This window comes from Aegilops tauschii, chromosome 1 (genome assembly GCF_002575655.3).
Source record: "Aegilops tauschii subsp. strangulata cultivar AL8/78 chromosome 1, Aet v6.0, whole genome shotgun sequence".
Taxonomy (NCBI): domain Eukaryota; kingdom Viridiplantae; phylum Streptophyta; class Magnoliopsida; order Poales; family Poaceae; genus Aegilops; species Aegilops tauschii.
This window is the reverse complement of record NC_053035.3, coordinates 324,441,948-324,460,513: the sequence shown is the minus strand read 5'-3', so window position 1 is coordinate 324,460,513 and position 18,566 is coordinate 324,441,948. Positions and strand designations below refer to the sequence as shown.

Here is an 18,566-nt window from a genome sequence, read left to right as displayed (position 1 = left end):
ATTTCAGGGTCATTTAGCTAAAAAAATCAGTAAATGCATGAAAAATAGCAAATGAAGTCAGAAAGGGTTGAAAAATTGTTTGTACATAATATTTCTTCGCGTTTCAAATGCCAAAACACATAAGTACCCTAACTATTACAAAGATTCCCTCCGGTTTGTCCGAAGTGGCACTTTCCAGATATATAAGTCCAGAAACTCACTAGAGAAGAAAGTGATGACAGTGAAGCCGATCACATCCAAGAGTGGGATCTTTGGGTATAAAACTTTTTCTTTGCGTGTCTCCCTTTGTGCTGTAACCATGGACAATCTTCATCATTTAACTGGATGCTTGGGTCAATATTCACTGTGAAGGGAGCAATTTCATGAAACTTTTCATAATCTTCTGACATGTCTGTCTTGTCCTCCACTCCCGTGATGTTTCTTTAATTTCCCTGAAAGAACTATGTGGCGCTTTGGCTCATCGTATGATGTATTCGCTTCCTTATCTTTTATTTTTCTCGGCTTGGTAGACATGTCCTTCACATAGAAAACCTGCTCCACATCATTGGCTAGGACGAATGGTTCATCTGCGTATGCAAGATTGTTGAGATTCCGTACTGCGGGTCTTCCCTTACCCACCTCCTATCAGATTGACTCATTTGCACCGAAACAACGGGACCTTCAAATCACGTCCATAGTAAAGTTACCATATCTCTCTATGCAACCGTAATATGTGTCCTTTGGCCTATTGGTGTTTGCTGCATCAAACCAGACACCATTGTTTTGGTTGGTGCCCTTTTTATCTTCGGCGATCGTCTAAAATGTATTCCCATCTATCACGTACCCTTTGAAACTCAATATATTCGAAGATCGTAACTTGGACAACAAGTACAACTCATCTTCAACGGCGTCGTCATGCATGAGACGTGTCTGCAACCAACCAGCGAAAGTACCCGTTTGTTCACGTGTAATCCAGTTGCCAGACTGCACTGGGTGTTTGGAGCGTAGAATATTCTTGTGTTCCTCGATATACAGATCCACCACGGAGGAATTTTGTAGAACTGTGTAGTGTGCTTGAGTGAGAGAATGCCCGTCCATACATATTATTGCTTTCGGTCCTAGCATGCGTTTTCCACCCAGTCTGCCCACATGCCACGATACAGGAGCACCAATCGGCTTAAGGTCAGGAATAAAGTCAACACAGAACTCAATGACCTCCTCATTTTCCTGGCCCTTGGAGATGCTTCCTTCTGGCCTAGCATGGTTATGAACATATTTCTTTAAGACTCCCATGAACCTCTCAAAGGGGAACACATTGTGTAGAAATACATGACCTAGAATGGCAATCTCTTCGACTAGGTGAACTAGGACATGCGTCATGATATTGAAGAAGGATGGTGGGAACACCAACTCGAAACTGACAAGGCATTGCTCCAAATCATTCTCTAACTTTGGTATGATTTCTGGATCCATTACCTTCTGAGAGATTGCATTGAGGAATGCACATAGCTTCACAATGGCTAATCGAACGTTTTCCAGTAGAAGCCCCCTCAATGCAACTGGAAGCAGTTGCGTCATAATCACGTGGCAGTCATGAGACTTTAGGTTCTGGAACTTTTTCTCTGCCATATTTATTATTCCCTTTATATTCGACGAGAAGCCGGACGGGACCTTCATACTGAGCAGGCATTCAAAGAAGATTTCCTTCTCTTCTTTGGTAAGAGCATAGCTGGCATGACCCTATTGTATGCCGTCTTTTCCGTGCATACGTTGTTGGTCCTCCCGTGCCTCCGATGTATCTTTTGTCTTCCCATACACACCCAAGAAGCCTAGTAGGTTCACACAAAGATTCTTCGTCACGTGCATCACATTGATTGCAGAGCGGACATCTAGGTCTATCCAATAGGGTAGGTCCCAAAATATAGATTTCTTCTTCCACATGCGTGCGCGTCCGTTAGCGTCATTCGGAATAGATTGTCCGCCAGGACCCTTTCCAAAGATTACTTTTAAATCCTTGACCATATCAAGTATATCACGACCAGTACGGTGGCGAGGCTTCTTCCAGTGATCTGCCTCACCTTTGAAATGCTTGCCTTTCTTTCATACGGGATGCCTGCTCGGAAGAAATAGACGACGTCCCAGGTACACATTCTTTTTACAATTATCCAAATATATACTATCGGTATCATCTAAACAGTGCATGCATGCACGGTATTCCTTATTTGTCTGTCATGAAAGGTTACTAAGAGCAGGCCAATCATTGATGGTCACAAACAGCAACACATGTAGGTCAAATTCCTCCTGATTGTGCTCATCCCACACACGTACACCTTTTTCATTCACAGCTATAAGAGTTCTTCAACTAATGGCCTTAGGTACACATCAATGTCGTTGCCGGGTTGCTTAGGGCCTTGGATGAGCACTGGCATCATAATGAACTTCCGCTTCATGCACAACCAAGGAGGAAGGTTATACATGCATAGAGTCACATGCCAGGTGCTATGATTGCTGCTCTACTCCCTAAAAGGATTAATGCCATCTGCGCTTAGACCAAACCATACATTCCTTGCATCATCTGCAAAGTCCTCCCACTTTCTCTTGATTTTTATCCACTGCGACCTGTCAGCGGGTACTCTCAACTTCCCATCTTTCTTACGGTCTTCTTTGTGCCATCGCATCAACTTCGCATGCTCTTTGTTTTGGAACAAACGTTTCAACCGTGGTATTATAGGAGCTTCATGTTTTGGGGAACGCTGCATGGGAAACAAAATTTTCCCTACGCTCACCAAGATCCAATCTAGGAGATGACCATCTACGAGAGGAGAGATTGCATCTACATACCCTTGTAGATTGCTAAGCGGAAGCGTTAAGAAACGTGGTTGATGTAGTCGAACATCTTCGCGATCCAATCGCGATTCGTCCCGCGAACGTCTTCGCGATCCCATCACGATCCGTCCCGCGAACTCCCGATCCAAGTGCCGAACAGACGACACCTCTGTGTTCAACACACGTACGGCTTGATGATGCCTTCACCTCCTCGATCCAGTGAGCAATGGTGAAGTAGTAGCTGAAGTCCTCCGGCAGCACGACGGCGTGGTGGTATGGTGGAGGTGGAATCTCAGCAGAGCTTCGCTAAGCGCTACGAGGAGGAAGAGGACTACGAGGGAGAGGAGAGGCAGCGCTGCGGCGTGGAGATGTGCTCAAGGGGTGCGGCTGCCCTCTCTCTACCTCTCTATCTATATATAGGGGAAGGGAGGAGGGGGTGGTGCCCCTAGGGTTTCCCTAGGTGGGCGGCAGCCAGGGTAGATGGGATCTTCCCTAGGGTGACTTGCCTCCCAAGCCGGGAGGTGGGAAGCCCTAGGGGGCGCCCCCAACCGTCCTAGTTACGTGAGATGGGGTGAGGGGGGCGCTCGGCCCCTTAGTGGGCTGGTTTTCCCCCTCCCCTTGGCCCATAGGCCCCCCCAACACTTGTCGGGGCCCCCCAGAACCCCTTTCGGTGACGCTGATCATCACCCGATACCCTTGGAACAATTCCGAACTCCAATACCCTTCGTCCAATATATCATTCTTCACCTCCGAACCATTCTGGAGTTCCTCGTCATGTCCGAGATCTCATCCGGGACTCCGAACAACCTTCAGTAACCACCATAATGACTCAACTATACTTATATCGCCACCAAATGTTAAGTGTGTAGACCCTGCGGGTTCGAGAACTATGCAGACATGACCAAGACACCTCTACGGTCAGTAACTAATAGCACGACCTGGATGCCCATATTGGTTCCTACATATTCTACGAAGATCTTATCGGTCGAACCCCGATGTCAAGGATTCAGCTAATCCCGTATGTAGTTCCCTTTGTTATCGGTATGTTACTTGCCCGAGATTGGATCGTCGGTATCTCCATACCTAGTGCAATCTCGTTACTGGCAAGTCTCTTTACTATTCTGTTCCGTAATACAAGATCCCGTGGCTAACTCATTAGTCACAATGCTTGCAAGCTTCTTGTGATGTTGTATTACCGAGTGGGCCCTGAGATACCTCTCCGTCATACGGAGTGACAAATCACAGTCTTGATCCATGCCAACTCATCGTACACCCTCAGAGATACCTGTAGAGCACCTTTATAGTCACCCAGTTACGTTGCGACGTTTTGTACACACAAGGTACTCCTCTGGTGTCAATGAGTTGCATGATCTCATGGTCATAGGAACATATACTTGACATGTAGAAAACGATAGCAATAAACTTGACACGATCATATGCTACGTTTATAGTTTGGGTCTTGTCCATCACATCATTCTCCTAATGATGTGATCCCGTTATCAAATGACAATTCATGTCCATGGCTAGGAAACCATATCTATCTTTGATCAATGAGCTAGTCCGGTAGAGGCTCACTAGGGACACGTTGTTGTTTATGTATCCACACATGTATTTGAGTTTCCGGTCAATACAATTCTAGCATGGATAATAAAGGATTATCATGAACAATGAAATATGATAATAACCAATTTATTATTGCCTCGAGGGCATATGTCCAGCAGTCTCCCTGTCGGTGTCAAAACCGGCCGATCTTGGGTAGGGGGTCCCAAACTGTGCGTCTGAGGATGGAAGGTAACAGGAGACGAAGGGGGCATGATGTTTACCCAGGTTCGGGCCCTCTTGATGGAGGTAACACCCTACTTCCTGCTTGATTGACTTTGATGAGTATAGGGGTTACAAGAGTTGATCTACCTCAAGATCATAATGGCTAAACCCTAGATGTCTAGCCTATATGATTTGTGTTGGACTCTACGGACGAAACCCTCCGGATTATATAGACACAGCCGGTGCCTAGGGTTGTACAAAGTCGGTTTACAGAGAAAGGAAACTACACATCTGAATGCCAAGCTTGCCATCCACGCAAAGGAGAGTCCCATCCGGACACGGGGGAAGGCTTTCTATCTTGTATCTTCTCGGCCCATCAGTCCGGCCCATGTCGCACAGCCCGGACACCCGAGGACCCCATAATCCAGGACTACCTCAGTAGCCTCTGAACCAGTCTTTAATGATGATGTGTCCGGCGCGTGATGTCTACTACACAACCTTCTTCTTGTAGATGTTGTTGGGCCTCCAAGTGCAGAGGTTTGTAGGACAGTAGCAAATTTCCCTCAAGTGGATGACCTAAGGTTTATCAATCCGTGGGAGGCGTAGTATGAAGATGGTTTCTCTCAAGCAACCCTGCAACCAAATAACAAAGAGTCTCTTGTGTCCCCAACACACCTAGTACAATGGTAAATTGTATAGGTGCACTAGTTCGGCGAAGAAATGGTGATACAAGTGCAATATGGATGGTAGATATAGGTTTTTGTAATATGAAAATATAAAAACAGCAAGGTAACTAATGATAAAAGTGAGCACAAACGGTATTGCAATGTGTTGAAACAAGGCCTAAGGTTCATACTTTCACTAGTGCAAGTTCTCTCAACAATAATAACATAATTGGACCATATAACTATCCCTCAACATGCAACAAAGAGTCACTCCAAAGTCACTAAGAGCGGAGAACAAACAAAGAGATTATGGTAGGGTACAAACCACCTCAAAGTTATCCTTTCTGATCGATCTATTCAAGAGTCCATAGTAAAATAACACGAAGCTATTCTTTCTGTTCGATCTATCCTAGAGTTCGTACTATAATAACACCTTAAGACACACATCAAGCAAAACCCTAATGTCACCTAGATACTCCAATGTCACCACAAGTATCCGTGGGTATCATTATACGATATGCATCACATAATCTCAGATTCATCTATTCAAACCAACACAAAGTACTTCAAAGAGTGCCCCAAAGTTTCTACCAGAGAGTCAAAACAAAAGTGTGTGCCAACCCCTATGCATAGATTCCCAAGGTCACGGAACCCGCAAGTTGATCACCAAAACATAAATCAAGTGAATCAATAGAATAACCCATTGTCACCACGGCTATCCCACGCAAGACATACATCAACTGTTCTCAAATCCTTAAAGACTCAATCCGATAAGATAACTTCGAAGGGAAAACTCAATCCATTACAAGAGAGTAGAGGGGGAGAAACATCATAAGATCCAACTATAATAGCAAAGCTCGCGATACATCAAGATCGTGCCAAATCAAGAACACGAGAGAGAGAGATCAAACAGATAGCTACTGGTACATACCCTCAGCCCCGAGGGTGAACTACTCCCTCCTCGTCAGGGAGAGCGTCGGGATGATGAAGATGGCCACCGGTGAGGGATCCCCCCTCCGGCAGGGTGCCGGAACAGGGTCCCGATTGGTTTTTGGTGGCTACAGAGGCTTCCGGCGGTGGAACTCCCAATCTAGGTTATGTTCAGGAGGTTTCAATATTTATAGGAATTTTTGGCGTCGGGAACAAGTCTGGGAGGTGCCCGAGTCATCCACGAGGTAGGCCGGTGCGCCCCGGGGGGGGGGGGGGGAGGGGGTGGGCGCACCCCCACCCTCGTGGACGGCCCAGGACTCTTCAGGCCCAATTATTTTACTCCAGGGGCTTCTTTTGGTCCATAAAAAATCGTCAAAAATTGGCACGTCCATTAGACTCCGTTTGGTATTCCTTTTCTGTAAAACTCAAAAACAAGGAAAACAGAAACTGGCACTGGGCTCTAGGTTAATAGGTTAGTCCCAAAAATCATAAAAAAATAGCATATAAATGCATATAAAACATCCTAGATGGATAACATAATAGCATGGAACAATAAAAAATTATAGATACGTTGGAGACGTATCAAGCATCCCCAAGCTTAATTCCTGCTTGTCCTCGAGTAGGTAAATGATAAAAACAGACTTTTTTAGGTGGAATGCTACCTAACATATTTATCAATGTTATCTTCTTTATTATGGCAAGAATATTCAAATCCATAAGATTCAAGACAAAAGTTTAATATTGACATAAAAATAATAATACTTCAAGCATACTAACCAAGCAATTATGTCTTATCAAAATAACATGGCCAAAGAAAGCTCATCCCTACAAAATCATATAGTTTGGCCACGCTCCATCTTCGTCACACAAAATGCTCTCATCATGCACAACCCCGATGACAAGCCAAGCAATTGTTTCATACTTTAGTATTCTCAAACTTTTTTCAACTTTCACGCGATATATGAGCGCGAGCCATGGACATAGCACTATGGGTGGAATAGAATATGATGATGGAGGTTGTGTGGAGAAGACAAAAACAGGAGAAAGTCTCACATCGACACGGCTAATCAACGGGCTATGGAGATGCCCATCAATTGATGTCAATGCGAGGAGTAGGGATTGCCATGCAACGGATGCCCTAGAGCTATAAATGTATGAAAGCTCAACAAAAGAAACTAAGTGGGTGTGCATCCAACTTGCTTGCTCACGAAGACCTAGGGCATTTGAGGAAGCCCATTGTTGGAATATACAAGCCAAGTTCTATAATGAAAAATTCCCACTAGTATATGAAAGTGACAATATAAGAAACTCTCTATCCTGAAGATCATGGTGCTACTTTGAAGCACAAGTGTGGAAAAAGGATAGTAGCATTGTCCCTTCTTTATTTTTTATTTGGCCTTTCTCTTTTTTTTTCGGGACAATGCTCTATTAATGATGATCATCACACTTCTATTTATTTACATCTCAAAGATTACAACTCGATACTAGAACAAAGTATGACTCTATATGAATGCCTCTGGCGGTGTACCGGGATGGGCAATGAATCAAGAGTGACATGTATGAAATTATGCATGGTGGCTTTGCCACAAATACGATGTCAACTACATGATCATGCAAGGCAATATGACAATGATGAAGCGTGTCATAATAAACGGAACGGTGGAAAGTTGCATGGCAATATATCTCGGAATGGCTATGGAAATGCCATAATAGGTAGGTATGGTGGCTGATTTGAGGAAGATATAAGGAGGTTTATGTGTGATAGAGCGTATCATATCACGGGATTTGGATGCACCGGCGAAGTTTTCACCAACTCTCGAGGTGAGAAAGGGCAATGCACGGTACCGAAGAGGCTAGCAATGATGGAAGGGTGAGAGTGCGTATAATCCATGGACTCAACATTAATCATAAAGAACTCACATACTTATTGCAAAAATCTACAAGTCATCAAAACCAAGCACTACGCGCATGCTCCTAGGGGGATAGATTGGTAGGAAAAGACCATCGCTCGTCCCCGACCGCCACTCATAAGGAAGGCAATCAAAGAACACCTCATGCTTCAAATTTGTCACACAACGGTTACCATACGTGCATGCTACGGGACTTGCAAACCTCAACACAAGTATTATCAATTTCACAATAACTCAACTAGCACGACTCTAATATAATCATCTTCATATCACAAAACAATAATCAAGTATCAAACTTCTCATAGTATTCAATGCACTCTATATGAAAGTTTTTATTATATCCCTCTTCGATGCCTATCATATTAAGACTAAATTCATAACCAAAGCAAATTACCATGATGTTCTAAAAAGACTCTCAAAATTATATAAGTGAAGCAGGAGAGTTCATCTATTTCTTCAAAATAAAACCACCGCCGTGCTCTAGAAGGATATATGTGAAGCACTAGAGCAAAAACAAACTACTCCGAAAGATATAAGTGAAGATCAATGAGTAGCCGAATAATTGTGTAACTATGTGAAGACTCTCTAACATTTAAGAATTTCAGATCTTGGTATTTTATTCAAACAGCAAGCAAAACAATATAAAATAAAATGACGCTCCAAGCAAAACACATATCATGTGGTGAATAAAAATATAGCTCCAAGTAAAGTTACCGATGAACGAAGACGAAAGAGGGGATGCTATCCGGGGCATCCCCAAGCTTAGGCTCTTGGTTCTCCTTGAATATTACCTTGGGGTTCCTTGGGAATCCGCAAGATTAGGCTCCTGCCACTCCTTATTCCATAGCCCATCGAATCTTTACCCAAAACTTGAAAACTTCACAACACAAAACTCAACAGAAAACTCGTAAGCTCCGTTAGTATAAGAAAACAAATCACCACTTCGGTACTGTTGTGAACTCATTTTAAATTCATATTGGTGTAATATATACTGTATTCCGACTTCTCTATGGTTCATACCCTCCGATACTACTCATATATTCGTCAAAATAAGCAAACAACTCAATGAAAACAGAATCTGTCAAAAACAGAACAGTCTGTAGTAATCTGTATCATTCGAATACTTCTGTAAATCCAAAAGTTCTGAAATAAATAGGTGGACATGAGGAATTTGTCTATTAATCACCTTCAAAAAGAATCAACCTAAAAGCACTCTCCAGTAAAAAATGGCAGCTAATCTCGTTAGCGCTAAAGTTTGTGTTTTTTACAGTAAGACCGCAAAGACTTCACCCAAGTCTTCCCAAAGGTTCTACTTGGCACAAACACTAACTAAAACATAAAACCACATCTAAACAGAAGCTAGATGAATTATTTATTACTAAACAGTATCAAAAAGCAAAGAACAAAAATAAAACTGGGTTGCCTCCCAACAAGCGCTATCATTTAACGCCCCTAGCTAGGCATGATGATTTCAATGATGCTCACATAAAAGATAAGAATTGAAACATAAAGAGAGCATCATGAAGTATATGACTAGCACATTTAAGTATAACCCACTTCCTATGCATATGGATTTTGTGAGAAAACAACTTATGGGAACAATAATCAACTAGCATAGGAAGGCAAAACAAGCATAACTTCAAAACTTTAAGCACATAGAGAGGAAACTTGATATTATTGCAATTCCTACAGGCATATGTTCCTCCCTCATAATAATTTTCAGTAGCATCATGAATTAATTCAACAATATAACCATCACATAAAGCATTCTTTTCATGATCTACGAGCATAGAAATTTAATTACTCTCCACATAAGCGATTTTATTCTCATGAATAGTGGTGGGAGCAAACTCAACAAAATAACTATCATGTGATTGAAAATTAAAATCAAGATGACAAGTTTCATGGTTATCATTATTCTTAATAGCATACAATTCATCACAATAATCATCATAGATAGCAACTTTGTTCTCATAATCAATTGGAACCTCTTCCGAAATAGTGGATTCATCGCTAAATAAAGTCATGACCTCTCCAAATCCACTTTCATAATTATCACAATAATATTCAAGATCCTCCAAAATAGTGGGATCATTACTTCCTGAAGTTGACACTCTTCCAAACCCACTTTCATCAATATAATCATCATAAATAGGAGGCATTCTTTCATCATAATAAATTTGCTCATCAAAACTTGGGGGACTAAACATATCAACTTCATCAAACATAGCATCCCCAATCTTGTGGCTTTGCATATCATTAGAATCATGGGTATTCAAAGAATTCATACTAACAACATTGCAATCATGCTCATCATTCACATATTTTATGCCAAGCATTCTATGTAATTCTTCTTCTAGTACTTGAGCACAATTTTCCTTCCCATCATTTTCACGAAAGACATTAAAAAGACGAAGCATATGAGGCACCCTTAATTCCATTTTTTGTAGTTTTCTTTTATAAACTAAACTAGTGATAAAACAAGAAACTAAAAGATTCGATTGCAAGATCTAAAGATATACCTTCAAGCACTAACCTCCCCGGGAACTGCCAGAAACTGCTTGATGTCTACTACACAACCTTCTTCTTGTAGACGTTGTTGGGCCTCCAAGTGCTGAGGTTTGTAGGACAGTAGCAAATTTCCCTCAAGTAGATGACCTAAGGTTTATCAATCTATGGGATGCGTAGGATGAAGATGGTCTCTCTCAAGCAACCCTGCAACCAAATAACAAAGAGTCTCTTGTGTCCCCAACACACCCAATACAATGGTAAATTGTATAGGTGTACTAGTTCAGCGAAGAGATGGTGATACAAGTGCAATATGGATGCTAGATATAGGTTTTTGTAATCTGAAAACATAAAACAGCAAGGTAACTAATGATAAAAGTGAGCACAAACGGTATTGCAATGCGTTGAAACAAGGCCTAAGGTTCATACTTTCGCTAGTGCAAGTTCTCTCAACAATAATAACATAATTGGATCATATAACTATCCCTCAACATGCAACAAAGAGTCACTCCAAAGTCACTAATAGCGGAGAACAAACGAAGAGATTATGGTAGGGTACGAAACCACCTCAAAGTTATCCTTTCTGATTGATCTATTCAAGAGTCCGTAGTAAAATAACACGAAGCTATTCTTTCCGTTCGATCTATCCTAGAGTTCGTACTATAATAACACTTTAAGACACACATCAACAAAAACCCTAATGTCACCTAGATACTCCAATGTCACCACAAGTATCCGTGGGTATGATTATACGATATGCATCACATAATCTCAGATTCATCTATTCAAACCAACACAAAGTACTTCAAAGAGTGCCCCAAAGTTTCTACCGGAGAGTCAAGATGAAAATGTGTGCCAACCCCTATGCATAGATTCCCAAGGTCACGGAATCCGCAAGTTGATCACCAAAACGTACATCAAGTGAATCAATAGAATAACCCATTGTCACCACGGTTATCCCACGCAAGACATACATCAAGTGTTCTCAAATCCTTAAAGACTCAATCAGGTAAGATAACTTCGAAGGGCAAACTCAGTCCATTACAAGAGAGTAGAGGGGGAGAAACATCATAAGGTCCAACTATAACAGCAAAGCTCGCGATACATCAAGATCGTGCCAAATCAAGAACATGAGAGAGAGAGAGAGATCAAACACATAGCTACTGGTACATACCCTCAGCTGCGAGGGTGAACTACTCCCTCCTCGTCATGGAGAGCGCCGGGATGATGAAGATGGTCACCGGTGAGGGATCCCCCCTCCGGCAGGGTGCCGGAACAGGGTCCCGATTGGTTTTTGGTGGCTACAGAGGCTTGCGGTGGCGGAACTCCCGATCTAGGTTATGTTCTGGAGGTTTCAGTATTTATAGGAATTTTTGGCGTCGGGAACAAGTCAGGGAGGTGCCCGAGTCGTCCACGAGGTAGGCCGGTGTGCCGGGGGGGGGGGGGGGGTGGGCGCACCCCCACCCTCGTGGACGGCCCGGGACTCTTCTGGCCCAATTCTTTTACTCCGGGGTCTTCTTTTGGTCCATAAAAAATTGTCAAAAATTGGCACGTCCATTGGACTCCGTTTGGTATTCCTTTTCTGTAAACTCAAAAACAAGGAAAAACAGAAACTGGCACTGGGCTCTAGGTTAATAGGTTAGTCCCAAAAATCATAAAACATCCTCGATGGTTAGCATAATAGCATGGAACAAGAAAAAATTATAGATACGTTGGAGACGTATCAGCACGCAGATTATCTTCGGCATTGCAAGGTGGGTTCCTCCTCCGAATACTCCAAAGAAGTCCTCCGAACAAGAGAACTAAATCCGGCTTTGTATAATAGTTACAACCCTCAACGCAAGGGAAAACTACTTAATCAAAATAAGGCATGCCCACTGACAGCTTTTTCGGCGAAACATTACGTCTGGCCTTTTTATTATTTCGAACCGTTTTTTGGCCTCCTGCTTCGCGTTTCGAGGCACGGCGTCCACTGACACGTCTTGTCAAAGCAGAGATTGTGTCCCCTTATTGCGGGATTCTCATCAATACGGGTTTGGGTAATCCAACCGTGCCATTTGCACGACCCCTTGGGAATAGTCAAGCTTTAAAGCTTGTGAGGGGCGCTTGATATTCACTACCTATATAAGAGGATAATGACCCATATTCATGTTTCGATCTTTTCCATCGCCACCAAACACTCCAGCCATGTCCGGATCCGGGTCTCAAGGCAAGTGGGTGGCTTCCTCCGTGATGGATAAGGACATCAAGGAGCTCCGGGAGGCGGGGTACCTGAGTGCGGACGTTGCGCACAGGATCTGTTGGGGATATTGCCACTGGGCGTAAACCAGCCAGGAGAGGCCGGGTTAACCCCATAAGTAATTCATCTATATCTGAAGTCCATGAAGACAGACGGTGACGCTTCATAAAGGCCCAAGGCCCAAAGCCGGTTTAAGGCATGTAGACATAAACCGGCATTGATATGTAAACTTGTGTTGTAAGATAGAAGTAGCAGAGACCGAGCCGGACACGATTATGAGCCGGCCTCGGATTCTGTTAACCGGCGGGCGTCAACCCATGTATATAAGGGGACGACCCGGCGGCGGTTCAGTGGAGACAGACAACAACTCGAGACTCAGTCAAAGCGTATTCGCTCCCTGGTCATCGAAACCCCATCAATTCCATCACAACTAGACGTAGGATTTTACCTTCATCGTAAGGGGCCGAACTAGTATAAAACTCTCTTGCGTCCCTTGTCCGCTTTAAACCCTTTAAGCTAACCCGTAGCGATGGCTCCACGACTAAGTCCTTTCTCTAGGACATCTGCCGTGACAAAACCACGATAGTTGGCGCCCACCGTGGGGCTATCGCATGATGGTTTCAAGTTCTTGGAGGGCAACTTCGAAGGACTCAAGGGTTACGCTGTGGGCCGGATGACCAAGAGTCGTCGCGGCAAGCTCTACATCGACGATGCAGGCTGGGGCCCCGAGGCCGGCTCAATCGAGTACGGGTACTGGGTCCCCTTTGGTGGCATACACATTTTCATTGGCAAGATCGGTGAACAGGTCCCTGAGCCGGACATCTGCACCGACCTCGCCGAAACGGCTCAGCGTGCGAGATCTGCCCGGGTCAAGCCTATCATGAAGCGTGCCTTCGTGGGAGTTATCCATGGAGGGGAATCTGAGGATATATTGGAATCTGGTGGTGAGACCGTCGTTTATTCCGGCGACGAGTCATCGACCGGAGAGACCGAGTCGTTATATCAGTTACAAGATGGCCGGATTGGGGGTTGTTCTGATGGCGACAGTATTCCGGACCCCTTTGATCTGCCAAACTGGGTCGCGATCTTCATGGCCGGCACGCAACCAGCGCTCCACTCTTCGACCGCGGCGGTGATGATTTCCGGATCGGCAGCGGCGGCAGCGGCCGGGGCAGGAGGCCCTGTGCGACCGCCAGCTCAGGTTCCATCTGATTTGTTTGATGTGTTGGCAACGCTGATGGCGGAGGTTAACCCGGCGGATCGGGATGCACACAATACGGAAATCGCGAAAGTGAAAGATCACATCACCCAGGCCAAAGCCGACTTAGCAGCTGAGGATACCAGGATAGCCGCGGAGCGGGCCGCTTTGGATGCACAAGCTTACCGGATTATGCTGGATCAGAGTGCGTCGAACGAAGTCCTAAAGAGGAGGCACCGATCTCCCCTGCCGCCGGTTTATGACGCTAGAAATCTCTTTAACACCCCAGGAGCAGGGACCAGTAATCCGCCGGTGGTAAACCGGGTGGAGGCACTCGGAGCAGGGGCGCCGGTTCAACCACGTTTGGTGGATCCGCCTCGTCAAAACAACATTGTGGTACCTCATGTCCCCACGCCACCGGGTCATTATTCTAACCCAATGGACAACATTGTCGCTGCCGCTTCATGGCTGGCGGCCATCCCGATCGAAGGCGATTCTCCGGCAGCGGTCGAGACGCGTCGGGTTAAGGAGCTTCTTCAGACAGCCTTGGTTCAACAGGAGGCTTATTCATATAGTCGCGATCGGATTCATTCTACTCCCCGTCCAAGCCGGAGTTACAACAGGCGTATGGATGAACTGGCAGTGTCAAGCAATGCGTGGAACCATGATCCGCCCCGTGGCAATAACCCGGCGGGTGGTGCTGGTGATGCTCAGGAGGTGGTGGACCGGGCTCGGGCACGCAGAGAGGCCGAGTTAGCGGCGCAGCATGAAGCCCGTCAGCTTACTCCGGTTCGTCCAACCACATCGGTGGAACGAGGAGTTACCTCTAGTTCTTTGGGAGTGTCGTGCCTCGTCCCGGCGTTACGCAATGTGTGCCTGCCTAAGGATTTCAAGGGCCCGCGCAAGGTGCCGAATTACACCGCCGATTTATCCCCTAAAACATGGGACGAAAGCTATGAGATGGCCATGGAGATGCTGGATGTGGATGATGCGGCGTGTGCGAAATACTTTACCATGATGCTAGAAGGGACAACCCGCACTTGGTTAAAGAGCTTACCAGCTAATTCTATCAGGTCATGGGCCGAGTTGAGAGCCCGGTTCATTCAGAACTTCAAGGATACATGCAAGCAGCCCATGTCAATTGTGGACTTAGCCGCCTGTGTCCAGGAGGAAGGAGAGTCAACAACCCATTGGGTGCGCCGGGTTTCGGAGATTTTGCATTCATCAGACCGCATCAACGCTGACACCGCAGTTTTAACATTGGAAGGAAATTGCCGGTTTGAACCCTTGAAGTTGAAGTTGGGACGGCTCAAACGTCATTGTAATGACATGGGAACCCTCACGGCTGCGCTGGTGAAGTATGCCGACTCTGATAGTACCAAGGATCCCGAGTCTGACGATGATAAGACAGGGAAGGGAAAAAGGAGCGGCAACGCCAAGGGGCAGCACCACAACCCGGCGGGTCATGGAAATAGCGGCAAGCGTAAAGTGGACCACGGTTTAGACTTTGTGGCTAACACCAATGCACATGACAAGGGCCAGCGGCGTAAGGGTAAACCGCCCCAGCGCGGTGGAAAGCCAAGTCCTAATCTGGACCGTTTGTCTTATCTATTGAACCAGCCCTGTCCAAAGCATGGGACGAAGGAGGAACCGTCCACGCACCTCTGGAAAGATTGTTACATCATGCAGGAGTTCAAAAATTCCGATTCTTTCCGGTATGATCATGGATCAGGAGGCGGTTCGGGCCCCGGCTCCCATGGGCCGGGTTATGGCGGAGGAAATTCCGGTTCAGGCTTTCACGGTAATCAGGGTGGACATAACAATTAAAGTAATCAAGGTTACCAAGGTGGCTATAATCATCAGGGCAATCAGCAGTAGCAGTCGGGTTACCAGAGCAACCTGAAGCAGTTGAATAGCGGACAGTATCATGTCTTCACCACTAGCTTGGACAAGCGCGATTAGAAGCTTCATAAAAGGGTGGTGAATGCCGTTGAACTGGCGGTGCCCCGTTATTTGCACTGGTCCGAGCAGCCGATTGTGTGGAGTAGAGAAGATCATCCGCCCCGGGTTGACAATCCGGGTCATCTGGCTCTGGTGGTGGCACCTCAGGTGGGAGGTTATAAGTTCACTAAGGTACTCATGGATGGAGGGAGTAGTATCAATATCCTTTATTATGAAACTTTCCGTCGCATGGGGCTAACAGATAAAAATCTCAAACCGTCCAATACGGTGTTCCATGGTGTGGTGCCTAGTAAGTCGGCATATCCTGTTGGTAAGATAGCTCTGGAGGTGGCTTTTGGAGATGAGCATGACTCGAGATCAGAAACCTTGACCTTTGAAGTGGTGAAAATCAGAAGCCCGTATCATGCCCTATTTGGACGGCCAGCTTACGCTAAGTTTATGGCACGGCCTTGTTATGTCTATCTACAGCTCAAGATGCCGGGTCACAAGGGAACTATAACTGTGCCTGGAAGCCGCAAGATTGCTCTGGAGTGTGAGGAAGGTGATGCGGCTTATGCTGAGTCGGTTTGTGCAATAGAAGAGTTGAAGTTTTACGAGGACAATGTTGATCCGGAAGATATGACTTCGTTGAAGAAACCGACTATAGAGCATGATCCGGCCCTGAAATTTAAATCGGCTGATGAGACTAAACTTGTTGACTTCGTGCCTGGCGATTCGTCCAAGCAGTTTAGCATCAGCGCTAACTTGGATCCAAAATAGGAAAGCGCACTCATCGAGTTCATCCGTGAGAATCGGGACATCTTTGCATGGAAGCCTTCTGACATGCCTGGTGTACCGAGAGAACTCGCTGAGCACACTCTCAATGTTGATCCTAAGTATAAACCGGTCAAGCAGTTTCTCCGCCGGTTCAATGAAGAAAGACGCAAAGCTATTGGAGAAGAAGTAGCCAGGCTCTTGGCGGCTGGATTTATCATTGAAGTATTCCATCCTGAGTGGTTGGCTAATCCGGTGCTGGTCCTCAAAAAGAATGGCACTTGGCGTATGTGTGTGGACTACACAGATCTCAACAAAGCTTGTCCAGCAGATCCTTTTGCCCTCCCCCGTATTGATCAAATTATTGATGCTACGGCGGGTTGTGAGCGTTTAAGTTTTTTGGATGCATATTCTGGTTATCATCAGATCAAAATGGCAGTTAAGGACCAGGAGAAGACAGCCTTCATAACTCCCTTTGGAGCCTTCTGCTATGTGTCCATGCCCTTTGGGCTCAAGAGTGCACAGGCGACTTATCAACGGTGTGTGCAGAATTGTCTTCATAAAAAGATCGGCCGCAATGTTCATGCCTATGTGGATGATATTGTGGTAAAATCAAGGAAGAAGGAGACATTGATTGATGACTTGAAGGAAACATTTGATAACCTACGGGTTTATAAAATTTTGCTTAATCCGGCCAAGTGTGTTTTTGGTGTACCTGCAGGGAAGCTCTTGGGCTTTTTGGTGTCTAACAGGGGCATTGAAGCTAATCCGGAGAAGATCAAAGCCATCACCTCCTTGGCTAAACCGAAGTGTATCAATGATGTTCAACGCTTGGCAGGCCAGATTGCCGCGTTGAGTCGGTTTGTCAGTCGCCTTGGCGAGAAGGCCATTCCTTTGTATCAGATGCTGAAGAAAACGGATAACTTCGTCTGGAGTGACGCCGCTAATGAAGCATTTGAGGACTTAAAGCGGCAGCTAGCTAATCCGCCGATTCTCGCCGCTCCAGTGGATAAAGAACCATTATTGCTATATGTGGCAGCTAATGCTCGGGCTGTTAGTGTGGCTATTGTGGTGGAGCGCAAGGAGGCAGGAAAGGAATATCCGGTTCAGCGGCCGGTTTACTATATCAGTGAGGTACTTATTGAGTCCAAGCAAAGGTACTCGCATTGGCAAAAATTGGTGTATGGGGTTTTTATGGCAAGCCGGAAGCTTAAGCAATATTTCCAAGGTCATCCCATCATGATGGTCAGCTCTGCTCCTTTGGGGGATATAATCCAGAACAGGGAAGCAACTGGCTGGATTGCTAAGTGGGCTATCGAGCTCGGGCCTCACGGGTTGAAATACATACCCCGAACGGTGATCAAATCTCAGGCACTTGTGGATTTCATCAATGATTGGACATAACTACAAGCACCAGAAGAGAAGCCGGATCATACTTATTGGACTATTCATTTTGATGGGTCCAGGAAATTGGAGGGCTCGGGGGCTGGAGTCGTATTAACTTCCCCACGAGGTGATAAGTTTTGTTATGTTCTCCGTTTAATGTTCCCTTGCACTAACAATGCAGCTGAATATGAGGCTTTACTCCATGGTCTTCGGATGGCTAAGGAGATGAACCTAAGCCGAGTTAAGTGCTTCGGTGACTCGGATCTGGTGGTTCAACAAGTGTCCTGGGTTCCCAACGTAAACCGGTTCCACCTAATGTCTTCCTGGATGTTTTTGCATAATCCGTCCATCAAGCTCCCTGGTGAAGAGGATTTGGCTATTCCTGATCCGGAGGCTCAGGTGGTGGCAGCTCTACATGTTATCCCGGATTGGACAGTTCCATATAT

At 45.4% G+C, this 18,566-nt stretch overlaps 1 pseudogene; it reads right to left on the bottom strand.

The window, feature by feature from the left end:
• Positions 1-230: 230 nt before the first annotated feature.
• Positions 231-18,566, bottom strand: part of LOC141030793 (uncharacterized) — a 42,910-nt pseudogene continuing 24,574 nt past the window's right edge.